At 39.3% G+C, this 25,447-nt stretch overlaps 1 protein-coding gene across 2 annotated transcripts in view; it reads right to left on the bottom strand.

Annotated features, from left to right (window-relative positions):
• The window catches only part of TCEA1 (transcription elongation factor A1), a 76,548-nt gene that overhangs the window by 45,151 nt on the left and 5,950 nt on the right, over positions 1 to 25,447 (bottom strand). The window lies entirely within an intron of this gene.

Here is a 25,447-nt window from a genome sequence, read left to right on the forward strand (position 1 = left end):
AACACAACAGAAGATCATAAAATTCACTTGTAGGTTATGACCAGCACCTGTGAAGTAACTGATAAGCACTGTTTTGTCAAAGTTTATTTCAGTAGTATTTGTTTATATGCATGTCCTGAGGAGAAATGTAAAACATACTTCTTACTATGGTGGTATAACACATCCCAAATTTCAGTGGAGAAAAGTCAATCCTCAAATTCATTTGGAATTGCAAGGGACCCTGAATAGCCAAAACAATCTTGAAAAAGAAGAGCAAAGTAGGAGACTCACACTTGCCAATTTCAAAACATACTACAAAGCTACAGTAATAAAAAGTGTGGCAGTGGTACAAGGATAAACATATAGATCAAAGGAATAGAACTGAGAATCCAGAAATGAATCCATACATTTACGGCCAACTGATTTTCAACAAGGATGCCAAATTCATTCAATGGGGTAAGAATAGTCTCTTCAACAAATGGTGCAGTGACAACCGAATGAAACTGGACCAATACGTCACACCATATGCAAAAATTAACTCAAAATGGATCAATGACCGAAACGTAATAACTAAAACATGAAACTCTTAAAAGATGACACAGGGGTAAAGCTTCAGGACCTTGTTTTCAGCAATAAATTCTTAGATATGACACCAAAAGCACAAGCAACAAAAGAAAAAAATAGATAAACTGGACTTCATCAAAATTGAAAACTTTTGTGCATCAAAGGACTTTATGAACAAAGTAAAGAGACAACCTACAGAACAGAAGAAAATATTTGGAAACTATGTTCTGTGTTAAGGGTTCAATACCCAGAACACATAAAGAACTCCTACAATTTAACAACAAAAAAACAAACAACTCGATTTTTAAATGGGCAACGGACTTGAATAGGCATTTCTCCAAATAAGACATGCAAATAGCCAACAAGCACATGAAAAAAGGTTCAACATCCTTAACCATTAGGGAAATGCAAATCAAAGCAACAATGAGATACCATTTCACACCTACTAGGATGGCTATTCTTTGAAAAACCAGAAAATAACAAGTGTTGGAAAGGATGTGGAGAAACCAGAACCCTCTTCCAGTGCTGGTGGGAATGCAAAATGGTGCATGCAGCTGCTGGGGAAAACAGTTAAGCAGTTCTTCAAACAGTGAAACACAAAATTACCGTATGTCTTAGTTATCTAGTGCTGCTATAACAAATACCACAAGCGGATGGCTTTAACAAAGAGAAATTTATTCTTTCACAGTCTAGGAAGCTAGAAGTCTGACTTAGGGTGCCAGTTCCAGGGGAAGGCTTTCTATCGGCTCTGGGGGAAGGTCCTTGTCATCAATCTTCCCCGGTTGAGGAGCTTCTCGGAGCAGAGACCCACGGTCCAAAGGACATGTTATTCTCCTGGCTCTTGTTTCTTGTTAGTATGAGGTCTCCTTGTCTCTTTGTTTGCTTCTCTCTCTTGTATCTCAAAAGAGATTGACTTAAGGTGCACCCTAATCCTGTAGACTGAGTCCTGTCTCATTAATATAACTGCTTCTAATCCTACCTCATTAACATCACAGACACAGAATTTACAACACACAGGAAAATCGTATCAGATGACAAAATGGTGGACAATCACACAATGCTGGGAATCATGGCCTAGGTGATACACATTTTTGGGGGACACAATTCAATCTGTAACACCATATGAGCCAGTAATTACACTCCTTGATAGTATATACCTGAAAGACTTGAAAGCAGGCTCAAACATATTTTTACACCAACATTCACTGCAGCATTATTCACAATAGCCAAAAGGTGGAAACAACCCAAGTGTCCAACAAAAGATAAGCGGAACAAACAAAATGCGGTACATACATTGTTCTTGTATTGTCAGGTGCTGTCTTAGTTATCCAGTGCTGCTATAACAGAAATACCACAAGTGGATGGCTTTAACAAACATAAACGTATCTCCAACAGCTTAGGAGGCTAGAAGTCTGAATTAAGAGCGCCGGCTCTAGGGAAAGGCTCAACGTTCCCTGCAGATCTATGTGGGTCTTGACATCAATCCTCCTCTGGGTCTAAGAGCTTCTCAGCCCTGGATCCTGAGTCCAAAAGACACATTCCACTTCTGGCTCTTGTTCCTTGGTGGTAGTAGGTCCCCCTCTCTCTGCTCGCTTGTAAGATAAAAGGTGATGCAGGCCACACATCGAATCTGGGATGCAACCTGAATAAGTATGTTAAATCCTACCTGATCCTCTTTAGCATAACCTAATCCTGCCTCATTAACCAAAGGCAGAGATTAGGATTTACAACACATAGGAAAATTACATCTCATCACAATATGGAGGACAATCACACAATACTGGAAATCATGGCTTAGCCAAGTTGACACATATTTTTGGAGGTCACAATTCAATCCATGATAGGTGCCACTGAGTCAGTTCTGACTCATAGCGACCCTATGTACAACAGAACAAAACATTGTCTGGTCCTGCCCCACCCTCAAAATCGTAGCTATGTTTGAGCCCACTGCTGTAGCCACTGGGTCAATTCATCTCCTTGAGGGTCTTTTTCGATGACCCTCTACTTTACCAAGCATAACGTCCTTCTCAAGGATCTGTTCCCTCTGACAACATGTCCAAAGTAGATGAGACTAAGTCTCACCATCCTTGCTTCTAAGGAGTGTTCCAGCTGTACTTCTTCCAAGACATATTTGTTCATTCTCCTGGAAGTCCATGAGCAATGTTCTTCACAAACACTGTAATTCAAAGGCATCAATTATTCTTTGGTCTTCCTTAATCATCGTCCAGCTTTCACATGCATATGAGGCAACTGAAATACCACAGCTTGGGTCAGGCACACCTTAATCATCAAAGCGGTATCTTTGCTTTTTAACACTTTAAAGAGGTCTTTTGCAGCAGATTTGGCTAACGTAATACGTGATTTGATTTCTTGACTGCTGCTTCCATGGGCATTGATTGTGGATCCAAGTAAAATGAAATCCTCGACAACTTCAATATTTTCTCCATTTATCACGATGTTCCTTATTAGTCCAGTTGTGAGGATTTTTGTTTTCTTTATGTTGAGGTACAATTCATACTGAAGGCTGTAGTCTTTGATCTTCATCAGTACGTACTTTAAGCATTCTTCGCTTTCAGCAAGCAAGGTTATGTCATCTGCATATCACAGGTTGTTAATGAGTCTTCCTCCAATCCTGATGCCTCGCTCTTCTTCATATAGTCCAGCTTCTTGATTATTTGCTCAGCATACAGACTGCATACAGTGAAAGGATACAACCCTAACGCACATCTCTCCGGATTTTAAACGATGCAGTATCCCTTTGCTCTGTTCAAATGACTGCCTCTTGATCTATGCACAAGTTTCTCATGAGCACGATTAAGTGCTCTGGAATTCTCATTCTTTGCATTGTTACCCATAATCTGTTATGACTCACACAGTCAAATGCCTCTGCATACTCAATAAAACTATCTTTCTGGTATTCTCTGCTTTCAGCCAAGATCCACCTGACATCAGCAGGGATATCCCTCTTTCCACATCCTCTTCTGAATCCGGCTTGAATCTGGCAGTTCCATGCAACTGTTTCTGAGTTACTTTCAGCAAAACTTTGTGTGTGCTGTCACTGATATCATTCGATAATTTCCACATTCTGTTAGATCACCTTTCTTTGGAATGGGCAGAAATATGGATCTCTTCCAGTCGGTTTGCCAGGTAGCTGTTGTGCAGATTTCTTGGCATACACGAGTGAGCACTTACATCAGTCTGTTGAAATATCTCCATCAATTCCTGAAGCCTTGTTTTTTGCCAATGAATTCAGTATAGATTGGACTTCTTCCTTCAATACCATTGGTTCTTGATCATATGCTACCCCCTGAAATGGCTGAATGTCGACTACTTCTTTTTGGTATATTGACTGAGTATATTCCATCTTATTTTGCTGCTTCCTGCATCATTTAATATTTTCCCCATAGAATCCTTCACTATCGCTACTCGAGGCTTGAATTTTTTCTTCAGTTCTTTCAGCTTGAGAAATGCTGAGTGTGTTCTTCCCTTTAGGTTTTCTAACTCCAGGTCTTTGCACATTTCATTACAATATTTTACTTTGTCTTCTCAGGCCACCCTTTGAAATTTTCTGTTCAGTTCTTTTATTTCATCATTTCTTACATCTGCTATACCTGCTCTACGTTCAAGAGCAAGTTTCAGAGTCTCTTCTGACATTCATTTTGGTCTTTTCTTTCTTTCCTGTCTTTTAAGTGACTTTTTGCTTTCCTCACGTATAATGTCCTTGATGTCATTCCACAATTTATCTGATCTATGGTTTACACACAAATGAATATTATTCAGCCATGAAGAGAAACGAAGTTCTAATAAATGCTACAACATGAATGAACATAGACAACATTATGCTAAGTGAAATAAATCAGACATAAAAGGACAAATACTGTACGATCCCACCTATATGAAATATCTACAACAGGCAAATGCACAGAGACAGAAGTTTATTAATGGTTACCAAGGGTTGTGGGGAGGGAGAAAGAGGAGTTATTGCTAAAAGGATACAGGCATACCTTGTTTTATTGCTCTTCGCTTTATTGCACTCTGTAGATGTTGTATTTTTTACAAATTGAAGGTTTGTGGTAACCATATTAAGAAAGTCTATCAGTGCCATTTTTCCAACAGCATGTGCTCACTTTGTGCCTCTGTGTCATATTTTTGGCAATTGTTGCAATATTTCAAACTTTCTCATTATTATCACATCTATTATGGCGATCTGTGATCAGTGATCTTTGATGTTACTATTGCGATTGTTTTGAGGCTCCACGAATTGCGCCCATATAAGATGGTGAACTTAATTGATAAATATTGTGCATGTTCTGACTGCTCCACTGACCGGCCTTCCCCCCGTCTCTCTCCCTCTATTCGGGCCGCCTTACTCCGATACACAACAATATTGAACTTAGACCAGTTAATAACCCTACAACGGCCTCTAAGTGTTCAAGTGAAAGGAAGAGTTGCACGTCTCTCACTTCACATCAAAAGTTACAAATGATTCAGCTTAGTGAAGAATGCAAGTTGAAAGCTCAGACAGGCCAAAAGTTAGGCCTCTTGCACCAGTCAGCTAAGTTGTGAATGCAAAGGAAAAGTTCTTAAAGGAAATTAAAAGTGCTACTCCAATGAACACACCAATGATAGGAAAGCAAAACAGCCTTATTGCTGATAAGGAGAAAGTTTTCGTGGTTTGGATAGAAAATCAAACCAGCCACAACATAACCTTAAGCCAAAGCCTCATCCAGAGCAAGGCCCTAACTCACTTCAATTCTATGAAGGCTGAGAGAGGTGAGGAAGATGCAAAAGAGAAGTCTGAAGCTGAAGAGGCTGGTTCATGAGGTTTAAGGAAAGAAGCTGTCTCCATAACACAAAAGCAAGTGCTGATGTAGAAGCTGCTGCAAGTTACCCAGAAGATGTAGCTAAGATGACCGATGAAGGTGGCTACACTAAACGACAGATTTTCAATGTAGACAAAACAGCCTTATATTGGAAGAAGATTCCATCCAGGACTTTCATAGCTAGAGAAGTCAATGCCTGGCTAAAAAGCTTTAAAAGACAGGCTGAATCTCTTGATAGGGGCTAACGCAGCTGATGACTTTAAGTTGAACCCTATGCTCATTTACCATTCCAAAAATACTAGGGCTCTTAAGAATTATGACAGCACATCTGTTTACAACATGGTTTACTGAATATATTAAAGGCCACTGTGGAGACCCTATAGGGTTGCTATGAGTCAGAATCAACTCGACACCAGTGGGTTTTGATAAAGACCTACTGTTCAGAAAAAAAGATTCCTTTCAAAATATTACTATCATTGACAATACATCTGGTCACCCAAGAGCCCCGATGGAGATGTACAAGATTAATATTGTTTTCATGCCTGCTAACGCAATATCCATTCTGCAGCCTATGGAGCAAGGAGTAATTTCAACTTTTAAGTCTTATTACTTAAGAAATATATTTCAGGATGCCCTTTATCACCAACCCTATTTAACACTGTGCTAGAAGTTCTAGCCAGAGCAATAAGGCAAGAAAAAGAAATAAAGGGCATCCAAATTGGTAATGAAGAAGTTAAACTGTCCCTGTTTGCGGATGATATGATACTATACATAGAAAACCCTAAAGACTGTACCAAAAATCTACTGGAACTAATAGAAAGATTCAGCAGAGTAACAGGATACAAGGTAAACATGCAAAAAACAGCTGGATTCTATACACCAATAAAGAGAACGAAGAAAAGGAAATCAGGAAAACAATACCACTTATAATAGCCCCTAAAAAAACAAGATACTTAGGAATAAATCTAACCAGGGATGTAAAAGATCTATACAAAGAAAACTACAGAACACTACTGCAAGAAACCCTAAGGGATCTACATAAACGGAAAAACATACCATGCTCATGGATAGGTAGACTCAACATTGTGAAAATAACAATTCTACCCAAAGCAATAGACAAATACAATGCAATCCCGATCCAAATACCAACAACATTCTTCAAAGAGATGGACAAACTAATCATTAACTTTATATGGAAAGGGAAGAAGCCCCAAATAAGTAAAGCATTATTGAAGAAGAATAATAAAGTAGGAGGCCTCACACTACCTGACCTCAGAACCTACTATACAGCTACAGTAGTCAAAACAGCCTGGTACTGGTACAATGACAGATACACTGACCAATGGAACAGAATTGAGAACCCAGATGTAAATTCATACCTACAGTCACATGATCTTCAACAAGGGCCCGAAGTCCATCAAATGGGGAAAAGACAGTCTTTTTAACAAATGGTGCTGGCAAAACTGGATATCTACCTGCAAGAAAATGAAACAAGACCCATACCTCGCACCATATACAAAAACTAATTCAAAATGGATCAAAGACCTAAATATAAAGCCAAAAACTATAAAGTTCATAGAAGAAAAAATAGGACCAACGCTACAGGCGCTAATACATGGCATTAACAGGATACAAACCATAACCATCAACACACAAACCCCAGAAAATAAGCTAGATAACTGGGATCTTCTAAAAATCAAACACCTATGCTCTTCAAAAGAATTCACCAAAAGAGTAAAAAGACAACCTACAGACTAGGAACAAAATTTTGGACAGTACAAGTCAGATAAAGGTCTAATCTCCATAATCTACAAGAAAATCCCACACCTCTACACCAAAAGGCAAATAATCCTATTAAAAAGTGGGCAAAGGAAATTGTCTCAGTCATCTAGTGCTGCTCTAACAGAAGTAACACAAGTGGATGGCTTTAGCCAAGAGAAGTGTATTCTCTCACAGTCCAGTAGACTACAAGTCCAAATTCAGGACATCAGCTCCAGGAGAAGGCTTTCCCTCTCTGTCGGCTCTGGAGGAAGGTCCTTGTGATGCATCACTCTTTCCTTGGTCTGGGAGCTTCTCTGCACAGGAACCTGAGGTCCAAAAGACGTGCTCTGCTTTCTTGGTGGTATGAGGTTCCCATGTGTCTCTGTTTGCTTCTCTCTTTTATATCTCAAGAGATTGGATTAAGACGCTATCCAATCTTGTAGACCTCATTAGTATAACCTCATCATAGCGACAGAATTTACAACACATAAGGAAATCCCATATAACCTCATCTTAGTGATAGAGTTTACAACACATAAGGAAATCACATCAGATTACACAATCATACAACAGTGGAAATCACGACCAACGTATTTTTGGGGGAACATAATTCAATCCACGACAGAAATGAACACTTCACCAACGAAGACATTCAAGCGGCCAACACACACATGAGGAAATGCTCGTGTTCACTAGCCATTAGAGAAATACAAATTAAAACCACAATGAGATACCATCTCACTCCAGCATTACTGGCACAAATCAAAAACACCAGAAATAACAAATGTTGGAGAGGCTGCGGGGAGATCGGAACTCTTATGCATTCCTGGTGGGAATGCATAATGATACAACCATTTTGGAAAATGATATGGCGCTTTCTCAGAAAGCTAGAAATAGAAATACTAAACAATCCAGCAATCCCACTCCCAGGAATATATCCTAGAGAAATAAGAGGCATTACACGAATAGACATATGCACACCCGTGTTCATGGCAGCATTCCTCACAATAGTAAGATAGAAACGACCTAGATGCCCATCAACAGATGAATGGATAAACAAACTATGGTACATACACACAATGGAGTATTATGCAACAGTAAAGAACAGTGATGAATCTGTGCATCTCATAACATGGATGAAACTGGAGGACATTATGCTGAGTGAAATAAGTCAATCACAAAAGGACAAATATTGTACCAGACCTCTATTGTAAAAACTCATGAAAAAGTTTACACACAAAAAAACAATCTTTGTTGGTTACCAGGGATGGGAGGGGTGGGGGGGGGAATACTAAACAGACAATAGATAAGTAATAACTTTGGTGAAGTGCAAGACAGTACACAATAGTGGGGAAACCAGCACAACTTGTACAAGGAAAGGTCATGGAAGCTCCATAGACACATCCAAACTCCCGGAGGGACTGAATTTCTGGGTGGAGGGCTGTGGGGACCATGATCTTGGGGAACATCTAGCTCAACTGGCATAACGCAGTTTATAAAGACAATGTTCTACATTCTACCTTGGTGAGTAGTGTCTGGGGTCTTAAAAGCCAGGGAGCAGCCATCTCAGATAGTCCGCTGGTCTCACCCCTTCAGGAACAAGGGAGAATGAAGAAAACAAGATACAAGGGAAAGATTAGTTCAAATGACAAATGGATCACAGCTAACAAGGCCTCCACCAGAATGAGTCCAGTACAGCCAGATGTGTCCGGCTACCATCACTGACTGCTCTGACCAGGATCACAACAGAGGGTTCTGGACAGAGCTGGAGAAGGATGTAGAACAAAATTCTAAGACACAAAAAAAGACTAGATTTACTGGCCTGACAAGAGACTGGAGAGACTCCGAGAGTATGGTCCCTGGACACACTTTTAGCTGAGTGGTGAAGTCACTCCTGGGGCTCACCGTTCAGCCAGGGATTGGACAGACCCATAAAACAAAACTGGACTAATGAGGCACAGCAGTCCAAGGACAAGGACTAGAAGGCAGAAGGGGACAGGAAAGGTGGTAATAGGGAACCTAAGGTTGAGTAAGGACAGTGTTGATGTGTACTGGGGTTCTTAACCATTGTCATAGGGCAATACATGTACTGTTTAACGAGAAATTATTTTGTTCGGTAAACCTTCATCTAAAGTGAGAATAACAGCACAACTGCAAAAATGTAATCGACGTAACTGAACTGCACATGTAGAAATTTTTGAAATGGTGTATCTTTGGCTATATATATACACACCAAAAAAAAAAAAGTCCTCCAAAGCTGAGAAGGGAGCGTGTTGACTTGTGGTGGAGTTGTTAACCAATGTCATAAAACAATATGTGTACTGACTGGTTAATGAGAAAATATTCATTCTGTAAACCTTCACCTAAAGTAGAAAAAAAATAAAATAAACAAAAGATATGTTTCATAAGGCTAAAGCTGCCATAGATAATGATTCCTCTGATGGATCTGGGCAAAGTAAACTGAAAACCTGGATGCCATTCTAGATGCCATTAAGAATATTCGTGATTCACAGGAGGAGGTAAAAATATCAACGTTAACAGGAGTCTGGAAGAAGTAGATTCCAACCCTCATGGATGACTTTGAGGGGTTCAAAACTTCAGTGGAGCAAGTAACTGCAGATGCAGTGAAAACAGCAAGAGAACTAGAATTAGAAGTGGAGCCTGAAGATATCACTGAATTACTGCAATCTCATGATAAAACGGTAACAGATGAGGACTTGCTTCTTATGGATGAGCAAAGAAAGTGGTTTCTTGAGAAGGAATCTGCTCCTGGTGAAGATGCTGTGAATACTGTTGAAATGACAACAAAGGATTTAGAATATTAAGTAAACTCACTTGATAAAGCATTCGCAGGGTTTGAGAGGATCAACTCCAATTCTGAAAGGACTTCTGTGGGTAAAATGCTATCAAACAGCATTGCATGCTATAGAGAAATCTTTCGTAAAAGGAAGAAGTCAATCTATGAGGCAAATTTCACTGCTGTCTTATTTTAAGAAATTGCCACAGCCATACCACCCTTCAGCAACCACCACCCTGATCAGGCAGGAGTCATCAACATCACGGCAAGATCCTCCACCAGCACAAATGATTCTGACTCACTGAAGCCCCAGATGATACTCAGCATTTTTTAGTAAGATTTTGTTGTTGTCGTTTTTGTTTTTGTGTGTGTGTGTGTCAGAGGAGAACTGTGTTCCACAGAGTTTCCTTTTCCTTTTTTCTTTTTTTTAAATTGTACTTCTATAAAGATTTACAGAACAAGTAGTGATTCATTAAACAGTTAGCACACATAGTTTTATGACATTGGTTAAGAACCCCACATGTCAACACTCTCCCTTCTCAACTTTAGGCACCCTATTACCAGCTTTCCTGTCTATTACCAGCTTTCCTGTCCCCTCCAGCCTTCTAGTCCTTATCCATGGGCTGTTGTGCTCTATTAGTCTCGTTTTGTTTTATAAGGCTGTCTAATCTTTGGCTGAATGGTGAACTTCGGAAGTGACTTCATTTCTAGCTAAAAGGGTGTCCAGGGGCCATTCTACTGGGGTTTCTCCAGTCTCTGTCAGGCCAGTAAGTCTGCTCTTTTTTTGTGAGTTAGAATTTTGTTCTACATTTTTCTCCAGTTCTGTCCAGAACCCTCTGTTGTGATCCCGGTCAGCGCAGTCACTGGTGGTAGCCAGGCACCATCTAGTTACACTGGACTCAGTCTGGTGGAGGCCATGGTAGTTGTGGTCCACTAGTCCTTTGGATTAATCTTTCCCTCGTATATTGTTTTCTTCATTCTCCCTTGCTCCCGAAAGGGGTGAGACCAGTGGAGTATCTTAGATGGCTGCTCACAGGCTTTTAAAACCCCAGACACTACTCACCAAGGTAGAATGTAGAGCATTGTCTTTATAAACTGTGTTATGCCAACTGAGCTAGATGTTCCCTGAGACCATGGTCCCCACAGCCCTCCACCCAGCAATTCAGTCCCTCAGGGAGTTTGGATGTGTCTATGGAGTTTCCATGACCTTTCCGTGTTCAAGTTGTGCTGGCTTCCCCACTACTGTGTACTGTCTTGCCCTTCACCAAAGTTATCACTTATCTACTATTTAGTATTCCTCCCCACCCCTCCGATCCCCTGTAACCAACAAAGATTGTCTCTTTTTCTGTGTAAAACTTTTCATGAGTTTCTGCAGTAGTGATCTCACACAGTATTTGTCCTTTTGTGACTGACTTATTTCACTCAGCATAATGTCCTCTAGTTTCATCCATGTTATGAGATGATTCACAGATTCATCACTGTTCTTTATCACTGCAGAACACTACATTGTGTGTATGTACCACAGTTTGTTTACCCATTCATCTGTTGACAGCCGTCTAGGTTATTTCCACCTGTCACGGATTGAATTATGTCCCCCAAAAAACGTGTGTAGCAGCTTCGCTAAGTCATGAATCCCAGTATTGTATGATTGTGTAATCTGATGTGATTTCCTTATGTGTTATAAACTCTATCACTATGATGAGGTTATCTGTGATCTCCTTATGTCTTGTAAATTCTATCTGTGATGAGGTTATGCTGATGAGGTTTACAAGATTACACAGTGTCTTAATACAATCTCTTCTGATATATGAAAGAGAGAAGTGAGCAGAGACGCATAGGAACCTCATACCAGCAGGAAAGCAGTGCCGGGAGCAGAGCGTGTCCTTTGGACGTGAGGTTCCTATGCAGAGAAGTTCCCAGACCAAAGGAAGATTGAGGACATGGACCTTTCTCCAGAGCAGATGGAGAAAGAGTTCCCCTGGAGCTGACGCCCTGAATTTGGGCTTGTAGCCTACCGGGCTGTGAGACAATAAACTTCTCTTCGCTATATCCATCCATTTGTGGTATTTCTATTAGAACAGCACTAGATGACTAAGACACCAACTTTTTCATATTGTGAACAATGCTGCAATGAACATGGGTGTGCATATGTCTACTCGTGTGACAGCTCTTATTTCTCTAGGAAAATATATTCCTAGGAGTGGGATTGCTGGATTGTATGGTATTTCTATTTCTAGTTTTCTAAGGAAGTGGCATATCGTTTTCCAAAATGGTTATATCATTTTGCATTTCCACCAGCAGTGTCTAAGAGTTCTGATCTCCCCACAGCCTCTCCAACATTTGTTATTTCCAGTTTTTTTCACTGGTGCCAGTAAAGCCGGAGTCAGAAGGTATCTCATTGTGGTTTCGATTTGCATTTCTCTAGTGGCTAGTGATCGCAAGCATTTCCTCATGTGTCTGTCTGTTGGCCGTCTGAATGCCTTCTTTGGTGAAGTGTCTGTTCATTTCATTTGCCCGTTTTTTAACTGGATTATTTGTCTTTTTGTTGTAGAGGTGTTGGATTTTCCTACAGATTTTAGAGATAAGACCTTTGTGAAACTTGTACAAAAATTTTTTCCCAGTCTGTAGGTTCTCTTTTTACTTTTTTGGTGAAGTTTTTTGATGAGCATAAGTGTTTCACTTTTAGAAGATTCTAGTTACCTAGTTTATCTCCTAGAGTTTGTTTCTTGTTGGTTATGGTTTATATCCTGTTACTGCCATGTACTAGGGCCTCCTGAATTGATCCTATTTTTTCTTCTATGAACTTTATAGCTTTTCGCTTTATATTTAGGTTTTTTATCCATTTTGAATTAGTTTTTGTATATGGTACGAGCTATAGGTCCTGTTTCATTTTTTTGCAGATGGACATCTAATTTTACCAGCACCATTTGTTAAAAAGACTATCTGTTCCACCTCTGATGGACTTTGGGCCCTTGTCGATGATCAGGTGATAGTAGCTACATGGATTTACATCTGGGTTCTCAATTCTGTTCCATTGGTCAATGTATCTGTTGTACCACTACCATGCTGTTTTGACTACCGTAGCTGTATAGTAGGTTCTGAGGTCAGGCAGTGTGAGTCTTCCTACTTCTTCTTCTTCAGTAGTGCTTTACCTATCTGGGGCTTCTTCCTTTTCCCTATAAAGTTAATCATTAGTTTTTCCATCTCTTTAAAAAATGTTGTTGGTATTTGGATCAGGATTGCATTGTACTTGTAACTTGCTTTGGATAGAACTGTCATTTTCACAATATTCAGTCTACCTATCCATGAGCATGGTATGTTTTTCCATTTATGCAGATCCCTTTGGGTTTCTTGCAGTACTGTTTTGTAGTTTCCTTTCTATAGATCTTTTACATCCCTGGTTAGGTTTATTCCTATGTATTTTATTTTTTAAGGGACTATTAACCAATAGTATTGTTTTCCTGATTTCATTTTCATCGTTCTTTTTTGTTGTATAGGAATCCCATAGATCTTTGTATGTTTACCTTGTATCCTGCTACTCTGCTGAATCTTTCTATTAGTTCCAGTAGATTTCTCGTGGAGTCTTCAGAGTTTTTTTATGTATAATCTTATATTATCTGCAAACAGGGACAGTTTAACTTCTTCATTACCAACTTGGAAGCCCTTTCTTTCTTTTTCTTGCCTTACTGCTCTAGCTAGGATTTCCAGCACAATGTTAAAAAGGAGTGGTGATAAAGGGCATCCCTGTCTTGTTCCTCTTCTCAAGGTGAATGTTCTCAGCTTCTCTCCATTAAGAATGATGCTGGCCACTGGTTTTGCATAGATGACCTTTATTATATTGAGAAATTTCCCTTCTGTACCTATTTTATTGAGAGTTTTTATCAGGAATGGGTGTTGGACTTCATCGAATGCCTTTTCTGCATCAATTGAGATGATCATGTGATTCTTTTCTTTCCTTTTATTTATGTGACAGATTACACTGATTGATTTTCTAATGTTGAACTATCCTTGCATACCTGGTATGAATCCTACTTGGTCATGGTTTTTTTTGTTTTTTTTTTATGATGCTGAATTCTATTGGCTCGAATTTTGTTGAGAATTACTGCATCTATATTCATGAGAGATACTGGTCTGTAATTTTCTTTGTGGTGTCTTTGCTGGGTTTTGGTATCAGGGTTATGCTGGCTTCATAGAATGAACTCGGAAGTGGCCCTTCCTTTCTGTGTTCTGAAATAGTTTGAGTAGTACTGGTGTAAGCTCTTCCCTGAATATTTCGTAGAATTCTCCTTTGAAGCTATCCGGGCGAGCACTTTCTTTTGTTGGGATTTTTTTTAATTACCTTTTCAGTCTCTTCTCTTATTATGAGTCTGTTCAGATTTTCAACATCACTTTGTGTTTGACTGGATAGGTAATATGTTTCTAGAAATTCATCCACTTTCTCTAGGTTTTCAAATTCGTGGGAGTATAGTTTTTCATAATACTCTTGTTATGATCCTTTTATTTCAGTTGGGTCTACTGTAATGTCCCTCATTTCATTTCTTATCTGGGTTATTTGTATCCTCTCCTATTTTTCTTTTGTCAGTTTGGCCAGTGGTTTGTTGATTTTGTTGATCCTTTCAAAGAACCAACATTTGCTTTGTTGATTCTTTCTATGTTTTTCTATTCTCCGTTTCATTTATTTCTTCTCTGGTCTTTATTATTTCCTTTCTTCTGGTGGCTGTGGGTTTGGTTTGCTGTTCGCTTTCTATTTGTTCGAGTTGTGTAGTTAACGTTTTGATTTTGTCCCTTTCTTCTTTTTTATGTATGCATCTCTTGCTATAAATTGTTCTCTGAAAATTGCCTTTGTTGTGTCTCAAAGGTTTTGGTATGATGTGTTTTCATTCTCATTTGATTCTAAGAGTTTTTTTGACTCCATCTCTGATTTCTTCTCTATTACTCAGTGGTTTTTAAGCAGGGTGTTATTCAGTTTCCGTCTAATTGGTTTTTTTTCTGGCTCTTCCTGTGGTTAATTTCTACCTTGATGGTGTTGTGGTCATAGAAGATACTTTGTATTATTTCAATGTTTTCAATTTTGTTGAGCGTGCTCTGTGACCTAAGATGTGGTCTATTTTGGAGAACGTTCCATGTGTGTTGGAAAAGAATGTGTACTTTGAAGCTGTTGGGTAGAATGTTCTATATATGTCTATAAGGTCAAGTTGGCTGACAGCGCCCTTTAGATCTTCTGTATCGTTGTTGAGTTTCTTTCTAGATGTTCTCTTCTTACCGAGAGTGGTATGCTGTCTCCTACTATTGCTGTAGAACTGTCGATTTCTGTTTTCAGTGCTGTTAAGAGTTTGTTTTATACATTTTGGAGCCGTGTCATGGGGTGCATAGATGCTTATTACGGTTATGTCTTCATGATGGATTGTGCCTTTAATCACTATATAGTATCCTTTCTTGTCTTTTGGGGGGAATTTTGTTTTAAAGTCTATTTTGTCTGAGATTAGTATTGCCACTCCTGCTCTTTTTTGGCAGCTGTTTGCTTAATATAGTTTTCCCCATCCTTTGATTTTTAATAAATTTACGCCTCTGTTTCTACAGTGTGTCTCTTGTAGACACCATATTGATGGATCTTGTTTTTTATTGTGTTTTTTTTTTAATCCATTCTGTCTGTCACTGTCTCTTTATGGGTGCATTTAGGCCATTTACATTCAGTGTAATTACTGATAGGTGTGAGTTTATTGCTGTCATTTTCTAGTGTTTTTTTTTTTTTTTTTTGTGGTGCTGACATATTCTTTGTTCCTCTTACTCTCCTGCGAATTCCTCTTATGGTGGATTTTATTTCTTTTTTGTAATTTTTGTTTTTACTGAGACTTCACGTTTTTCTTTTTTACCCTGATGAGTAGGTTTGTTAACTTTCTTTGTGGTTACCTTGAAGTTTACCCTTATCTTCCTAGGTTTGAACCAATCTATTATTACTTGGTATCACCTTGCCATCCTCTCCATTAAAAGATTTTATACATACACTGTTTATTCCTTCTTTCAGCGTTCTTATGTTGCTGTCCTTTACAGGTTAACCTTTCTAGTTCCCTGTTGTAATTCTTTTGGTTTTGGATAGTCCTTGAGAGTTCATTTCCTAGGTTGATATCTGGCTGGCACAATCATGCGTCCTAGATTCAGTCTGTGGTCTGATGTTGTTTGTTGTTAGATCGAAGGACTCCCTTTAATAATTCTTTTAAGTTTGGTTGGGGTTTTTACATATTCCCTTAATTTCTGTTTATCTGGAAATGTCCCAATTTCAACATCTTACTCAAATGAAAGTTTTGCAGGATATATTATTCTTAGCTAGCAAACTTTTTCTTTCAAGGTTTTATATATGTCATCCCATTACCTTCTTGCCTGCATGGTTTCTGCTGAATAATCCGAGCTTAGTCTTATTGTTTCTCCTCTGTATGTGACTTCGTTTTTACGAGATGCTCTCAAGAGTCTTTGTCTTTGGTTTTAGTGAGTGTGATTATGATATGCCTTGGTGATTTCCCTTTGGGGTCTATCCTATATGCGGTTTGTTGAGCTTCTTGGATGATCAGCTTTTCATCTTTCATGATATTGGCGAAGTTTTCTGTCATCAGTTCTTCAACGATCCTCTCTGTGTTTTCTGTTTTCTCCCCCTGTTCTGGAACTCCGATCACTCATAAATTTTTGCTTTTGATTGTATCCCACATAATTCTCAGGGTTTCGTTCTTCTCCATTCTGTTTTCTGAATTTTCCTCAAATAGAGTTGTAACCAAGTGTTTGTTTTCAATTTCACTGATCCCGTCTTCCATTGTATCAAACCTGCTCCTCAGCCCTTCTATCACCCTGTTCATTTCTGAAACCTTGTTGTTTATCTTTTGGATTTCTAATTGTTGTTTTCATATGATTTCTAGTTGTTAATATATTTTAGCATTTTGTTCCTGTATTATTTTCCTGAATTCTTCCATTTTTCTGTCTATACCTTCCTTGAATTTGTCTGCCTTTTCCAGAATTTGTCTACTTTATCCTCTTTTTTGTCTGCTTTTTGCTTCAACTCTTGGATAGCTCTGAATATTAGAGACTTGGTTTCCCTATAAGGTAGTTCTAGTGCCTTTTCTTCTACTGAAAAGTCACCTGGTGCTTTTTTTAAATCGTACTTTAGGTGAAGTTTTGCAGAACAAACAGTCTCTCATTAAACAGTCAGTACACATATTGTTTTATGACATTGGTTAACAACCCCACGACATGTCAACCCTCTCCCTTCTCGACCTTTTTTTTCTGGTGAAAATATACATAGCCAAAGATACACCATTTGAAAAATTTCTACATGCACAATTCAATAATATCGATTACGTTCTTCCAGTTGTGCTGCTATCCTCACTTTAGAGGAAGATTTACAGAACAAAATAGTTTCTCATTAAACAATTAGTAGTACACATGTTGCCCTATGACAATGGTTTACAACCCCACTACATGTCAACACTGTCCTTAGGCAACCCTGGGTTCCCTATCGCTAGCTTTCCTGTACCCTTCTGCCTTCTAGTTCTTGCCCCTCGACTGCTGAGCCTCAATAGTCACATTTTGTTTCATGGGGCTGTCCAATCCCCGGCTGAACACTGAACGTTGGGAGTGATTTCACCACTGAGCTAAAAGCATATCTGGATGCCATACTCTCAGCGCTTCTCCAGTCTCTTTTAGGCCAGTAAATCTGGTCTTTTTTGTGTGTATGTTAGAATTTTCTTCTACATCCTTCTCCAGCTCTGTCCAGAACCCTCTGTTGTGATCCCGGTCAGAGCAGTGAGTGGTGGTAGCCGGGCACCATCTAGCTGTACTGGACTCAGTCTGGTGGAGGCCTTGGTAGATGTGGTCCATTAGTCCTTTTGACTAATCTTTTCCTTGTATCCTGTTCTCTTCATTCTCCCTTGCTCCAGAAGGGGTGAGACCAGTGGAGTATCTTAGATGGCTGCTCACAGGCTTTTAAGACCCCAGACACTACTCACCCAGGGAGAATGCAGAATATTGTCTTTATAAACTGTGTTATGCCAACTGAGGTACACGTTCTCTGAGATCATGGTCCCCACAGCCCTCCACCCAGCAATTCAGTCCTTCAGGGAGTTTGGATGTGTCTTTGGAGCTCCCATGACCTTTCCTTGTGCAAGCTGTGCTGGCTTACCCAGTATTGTGCACTGTTATCTGGTGTTTTATTTTGGATGCCTAGTGGAAGCATCCTGTCCTGTTTTTTAATATGTTTTAATATTGTCTGCTGTCTTCAGAACATTCAGTAGTTATTTTCCTCGTTTATTGACTGTAGATTTGTTTCTTCCTGCTTTTTGTTTTCTTTGGTTATGTATCAGCAGGCAGGCTGGGCACTCTTTGTTGTTTGCTTGTGTGTGGGCACGATACCTTTCATGTCCTTCTCCAATGGGCAGGGTCAGTCGCTCAGCTATGGTGCAGCAGGGCAGTTGCAGCTGAAGGGGAGTCTCTGGGATAGGTTGTTTGTGGCACGAACTAGGGCCGACATGGTGGGATGGGAATCAATGCAGGGCAGGTTCCAGTAGGCCATGCCTGTGCTGCTTAGGGGTGTGATTTTCAGCGCACGGTGCGGCAGGCAGGCATGATGGGGGAGATTGTGATGTGTGGAGCTAAGATGGGTATGGGAGAGAGGAGAGAGGAACAGAGGCCAAAAACAAACAAAAAAGAGTGCTAAGGGAGTGGAGAGAGAAAAGACCAAGAAATGGAGAAAAACAGAAAGGAAAAAAAAGAAAAACTGTAAAAGAAAAATAAATAAATAAAACTAGAAAAAGAAAAGCCCCCAGGGATCCCACCGGTGCAGCTGTGAAGACTGGGGTAGTGGCTCCCAGGCCGCAAAGTACAGCCTGGCTAAGAGTAGAGGTGTCACACAGTGCCAGGTATTCAGCAGACCGTAAGAGAAGGTACATAGAGACAAGAAACTAAGAAATGAAGTAAAGCAAAAAGGTAAAAAGAGAGAAAAGAATACAAATAAAAATCAAAACAAAATGGACCAAAAAAGAAGAAAAAAGAAATGCCCACAGGGATCCCACTTCATGGCTGCACAGACTGAGGAGGTAGCTCCCAAGCCAAAAGAAGAAAAAGATACAAAAAAAAAACCAAACCAAACAAACAAACAAACAAAAAATGCCTCGGGGATCCCACCAGCGTGGTTGGGTGAGCCGGAAAGCAGTTCCAAAGTCAAGCAGCATTTTACAGCCTTTCAGGAAGAAGCAAAGACGCACATGGAGTCAGGTATTTGAGAGAAAGGAAGGGGAGGTGGTGAGAGGTATGGAAGAATTCAAAAGAAGTGGAAAAAAGCAACACCAGCAAGAAACAAATGGCACTCAAGGAGCCAGCCAGTATGGGCAGATGGAATCCAAGCAGCAAAGGGCTGAAGCCAGTGCCTCCTGGCCAAGAGACTGTGGCCGCGGGAAGCAGAGGAGGCTGAGTAGGGGTTAAAGAAGGGTGAGAGGTGAGAAAAGGTATATCGCTGGTTACCAGTTGTTCTGTCTCCTGCTGGGAGCTCCATGAAGCTGCTTTCCCGTACTCCCCTGTTCACCGATCTCCAACAGGAATCCAAGATAGCAAATCCATACTGCGGTAGCTGATAGGGGAGCTCTGCAGGTATCTCTCCTCGCTCTCTGTTCTCTGTCAGTTTCTTCTTCCATTTGGTGCTTGGCTGAGTTCTTTATCTCTTCATTTGATGCTTAGGGTTTCAGGACTGATGTCTGTGTGTGTTTGATTTAGTTTTCTGGGTCTTCGCTGTGGAGGGACGGCATAGTGCTTCTGTGTATAGTGCCATGTTGGCCAGAAGTCCCGTAATATTTTTTAATTAAGGTATATGTACCTTGTTTTTTAGACATCAGACTAGTGCACACTTAAAGAGACTACAGTATAGTGTAAACATAACTTTTATATGCACTGGGAAACCAAAACATTCATGTGACTCGCTTTACTGCAGTGGTCTGGAATCGAATACGCAGTATCTCCAAGGTATGCCTGTACAGAGTTTCCGTTTGGGATGATGAAAAACTTTTGGAAATAATGGCAATAGTTGCACAACATGGTAAATGTAATTAATGCCAATAAACGTACACTTCAAAATGGTTAAAATAGCAAATTTTTTATTATATTTACCACAGTAAGATTTTTTGCTTTTAATTTCCATGGAGAAAACCTGCCTGAAAAAGGAGTCAACCCTGAGAAAGTAAGAGCTAGGGTCAGAAGACACTGCAGCACCTCTAACATTTGCTCACACACAGGGAGAATAGAAAAGGGCATCTCTTGGCTAGAATTCTCATGATGTCCCTGTATCTCACAAGTCTATCCAGAGAACACTGCTGTCTGCCTTGGTTCTTGCATAGTAGAAAAAAGCAAACTCTGAAAGAAAATTCAGAACTAGAACCTATGTTAAGCTCACAGAACTGTTCATTGCTAATTCCCATCAAAAGTGAAAGGCTCCTGATAGACCAAATGAAGGAGGACCAAAGTAACACACAAAGAAGAATTACAAAAAGCACCGAAAGTTAAGAGAAGAATGGAATCAGATCAAAAGCAACAGTACCACCTATAATTTGCAGTCCAATATTCCAACTTGATGCTTATTCTACTGTATTTTATCTAATCTGATACATACCACCACTCATCTGTCAATCTGTTGTACTGTGGTGGCTTGTGTGTTGCCATGATGCTGGAAACTATGCCACCGGTATTTCAAATGCCAGCTGGGTCACCCATGGTGGACAGATTTTAGCAGAGCTTCCAGATTAAGACAGACTGGAAAGAAGGGCCTGGCAATCTACTTCTGAAAAAACTGGCCAGTGAAAACCTTATGAATAGCAGTGGAACCGAGATGGATTGACACAGGAGCTGTAACAATGGGTTCAAACACAGCAACGACTGTGAGCATGGCGCAGGATCAGGCAGTTTCTCATTCTGTTATACAAACGGTCATTATGAGTCAGAACTGACTCACAGTACCTAACAACAACAAATACGTTCACTTAATCTATCATATTTTATTTAGTCCAATATTCACTTAATGTACTATATTTGGATACACCATTATTTTACACGCCACCAATAAAGGAAAAAAAAACTATGAAATTATGACATGGTGTTTTCTTACTACTTCTTTTTTACTTTTCCTTATTGAAAGAATTTTTTTACACTTCAAGTTTTTAAATCATCTTTTACATATATAGAAAGGAAAATATAAGCAAAACAAATTGATTAAGGTGTTTCTAACACTAAGTACCTGGGTGGCACAAGTGGTTAAGCATTAGGCTACTAATCAAAAGGTTGGCAGTTCAAAACCACCCAGATGCCTTCAGAAGAAAGGCCTGGCAATCTGCCAGGCTATCTGCCTGGAAAATCCTATGTAGTGCAATTCTACTCTGCACACATGGGTCACCATGAGTTGTAACAGACTGTAGCGTAACTGGTTAGGTTATTTCTGTTTGTTTAAGATTTATTCAGAGTCCCTGGGTGGTGCAAACAGTTAATGCGCTGGGCTGCTAATCAAAAGGTTGGAGGTTCAAATCCAGCCAGAGGCACCTCAGAAGAAAGGCTTAGCAATCTACTTCCAAAAAATCAGCCACTGAAAATCCGATGGAGTACAGTTCTACTCTAATACACGTGAGGGCTCCATGAGTTGGAGTTCACTTGATGGTAACTGGGTCTGTTTTTATTCCAAAAAATGTTATATCAAAAACACTAAGTAATGCAGCATTTCCTAAAAGAATCCATAAAAGAACTAAGAGCCATTAGCTCTCAGGCTGGCTTTGCAGTTTGTAGAGCTAGCTGTTTTTTATTCCCACTCCTCTTCACAACCATGTGGTTCCTCAGGTTTCAAAGAGTATTCCGCTAACATCTCTTGGATTTTTTTCCAAGCCAATGACACTCAGAGTCAAAAACATCAAACCCAGTTTTGACTCTGGGTTTGATGTTCTACATGTGAAAGTACCATAAATCACCAACAGGCATCTGGCCAACAACACATGTAATTCATTCTGATTTCTGAAATGTTAAAATGTGGAAACTAAGTACCCTACAAATTAAAGAAACACAGCAGAGACCAGAAAATAGAAAGCCCCAGAGCACGTCCCTCATTATGCATCCCAAGGGAAGAAGCAAGCATGGAATCTCATAGTATCATTTTATTTCTTAAATACAAAATCAAATAAAGGCTTCCAGTCGTGTAATTCTCCCACTTAAAGTTGACAGATACTAGACTTGGCTATGGAGACCCAAACAGTATTAACTTTTCTTCTGGCAACAAACATACACATCATTTTAATTTAACCCAGTATCTCATAAATAAACATGTAAAATCAATAGAAATGATGGACCAGGTATTATAAAGGAGTTTAATGATTTACTGCTTTAAGATCCCTTCTAATCTTAAAATTCTATCAATTCCTTTTATTTAGAGGCAACTAAAGACAGTGAAGCAGTTGTTAGAGAAAAGACCAACTTTAAATTTACCATTAAAAATTTCTACAGGCCCCGTAAAACCAAATGAGGCTAACGAGGTACAGGAGTCCAGTGACAAGGGCCAGAAGGCAGAAGCGGACAAGGAAGCTGGTGATAGGGAACCCAAGGCTGAGTAAGGATATTGTTGATATGTTGTGATATTGTTAACCATTGTCATAGGGCAACATTTGTAGTAACTGTTAAATGAGAAACTATTTTGTTCTGTAAGTCTTCATCTTAAGTGAGAATAACAGCACAATTGGAAGAGCGCAGTCAATGTCACTGAACTGTGCATGTAGAAATTTTTGAAATGGTGTATCTTTGGCTATGTGTATTTCACCAAAAAAAAAGGTTGAGAAGTTAGAAGTGTGATATGTTGTGGGGTTGTTAACCAATGTCATAAAACAACATGTGTACTACTGTTTCATGAGAAACCATTTGTTCTGTAAGCCTTCACCTGAACTACAATAAAAAAATAAAAATAAAGATATAGAGGATAAAACAGAGGTTAAGGTTTCTGGCCTGAGAGACTGGAAACCCAGTGGTTCAACCGAGAGAAACAGAAGCATATAAGAGGTTAATGGCTTGCTCTCTGTGTGTCTTGGATATAATGAATTTGATGAAATGGAAAAAAAAAAAAAATTTCTACAGGTATGACATTTTTGCAGGCAAATAAGGTCCTCCATCCCATATCTGCAAATCCCAAAATCAAAAGGTTTCTCTTATGTTTTTAATAAACTCATTTTACAACAAAATGTAATCTCAACTGATATAAAGCTATTTATATTCTATTTCTCCCACTTAATGAGAGTCCTACATTTCACTTTAGAAAGGTTAATGTTTGATCACTGGGAACTGCCCAGATCTCACTGGAGAAACTATGAAATATATGATGTATGTACCATGTATGTAATCTTCATATAATCTGAAAAAAATATGGACATGTTTCTTCTACCCATGTCTCCATGGACTTTCTGATCCATTGCTGACAAAGGATCAATTAGAAAGGAAGATAAAGAATCATACTTCCAGGAGTCCCTTAAAAAGCGTAGTCCCCTAAGACTCAAATAATGCTGTCTGTCACATATAAAGTTGATTATTCTAACACACCAGTATTGTGGCATAAAGTTTAATTTGTTTTCCAAATAGAAACAATAGATTTGCATTCATCTAGTCACTCTGTTCAGTGAACTTGGGGTTAGAGATACAAGACATGGAAGAGACAAAAGCTAAGTAACACTCATAGAATAAAACTATGACCTTTCTCATAATTACATCGTCCTAATAAGATTAATATTTCCCTCAAAGTTCTTTAAAAAGTAAACTATGATGATCCAAATGAGTAAAAAGGGCAAAACATAGCTACTTATACTACGTTAATTCAGTGACAACAAACTTTTGAGTATTACTACGTGCCACACATTGTGTTAAATATTTTATGTGTATTAGCTCATTTTATCTCACAATAAACCCTATGGAAGTAGATACTCTATTATCCCCATTTTAGAGAAGAAGAAACTGAAGCCCAGTTAAGAAACTTGCACAATGATTGACAACCAGAAAAGATGAGACCCTGACTCCCCATTAAACCCAATGCCATCGAGTTGATTCTGACTCAAAGTGACCCTACAGGACAGAGCAGAACTGCCCCATAGAGTTTCCAAGGGGTGCCTGGTGGATTCGAACCACTGACCTTTTGGTTACCAGTCGTAGCACTTAACCACTACGTCACCCAGTTCTATCAAATTACATTACACTGACTCTCAACAAATAACTCATTAACACTATGTGCCAAGCTCTGCTCAGTGCTGAGGATACAGCAATGAGCAAGACAGAAATCCTTTCAGACTTCAGGGAATTTTAAAGCCAGCAGGAATATTTAAGCATCTACTTCAAACTCTCAATTATACAGAGAAAGAAACTTAAACCCACAAAAGGAAAGTGACTTACCCAAGGTCATACAGGTGGGTGGTATAAAAGTAAGGACAAGGTCTCCTGACCCTTAAACCTCTGCTCTTCCCATTACACAGGTCCACTAGTGGCAATTTTACTATGTGAACAAGGTGAATAGCATTATCAAACAAGAAGCTGTATTCTAACCTTTTCCAATCATCGCCTGCCTCTAAAGGTCAAGTCTATGAGATTGCAGTATCTTGTACAGATAATGATGCAAGAGGAAGAAAGACTCTACCTTAACTTCCACAGCCAAATTTAGTTCACAGTACTGGCTGAAAAATAAACAGCAACTACAAGAGTACTTGATTTTATTACATTATTGGTGCTCTTATCTGTTAATGAAAATAAGTGTTTTTTCCAAACATGATATTCAAACTTCTACTGAGCATTCAAAAAACTGTTTAGGATACAAACACCCCTCTCCTCAAGGAGATATAAGGAGGAGGGAGCAATAGAGGGATTTACAGTTCACAACATGGGCATATATAAGACAAATCTAGGTTCAAATCCATGCTATCATTTACTAATTATAAGATCATAGGAATGTTATTTATCCTTTTCAAGCTTCTTTCTATGTACCATTGCCATCGAGTAGACTCCAACTCATGGTGACCCTGTGCTCCACAGGGTTTTCAATGGCTGATTTTACACAAGTAGGATCACCATGCCTTTCTTCTGAGGTACCTTTGGGTGGACTCAAACCTCCAACCTTTCGGTTAGCCAAACCAAACCAAACCAAACCTGTTGCCTTTGAGTCAATTCCAACTCATAGCAACCCTACAGGACAGAGTAGGACTGCTCCACGGGGTTTCCAAGGAGCAGCTAGTGGATTCAAACTGCAGACGTTTTGGTTAGCAGCCGAGCTCTTAACCACTGTACCACCTGTGCTCCTTTGGTTGGCAGTTGACCATATTAACCATTTGCATCACCCAAGCACTTCTCATTATATTAGATGATAATACACAAACCTAGACAAGTAATTGAAATGGTAAAAGGAGGTAATGTAACAATATGAAATACTGACATATACGGCCTAACGCATAGGAGATGGTTGATACGGGGTATAAAGATAAGAAAGAATTATCTGTTT

The sequence above is a fragment of the Trichechus manatus genome, unplaced genomic scaffold, assembly GCF_000243295.1.
Source record: "Trichechus manatus latirostris isolate Lorelei unplaced genomic scaffold, TriManLat1.0 scaffold00038, whole genome shotgun sequence".
Classification (NCBI taxonomy): Eukaryota; Metazoa; Chordata; class Mammalia; order Sirenia; family Trichechidae; genus Trichechus; species Trichechus manatus.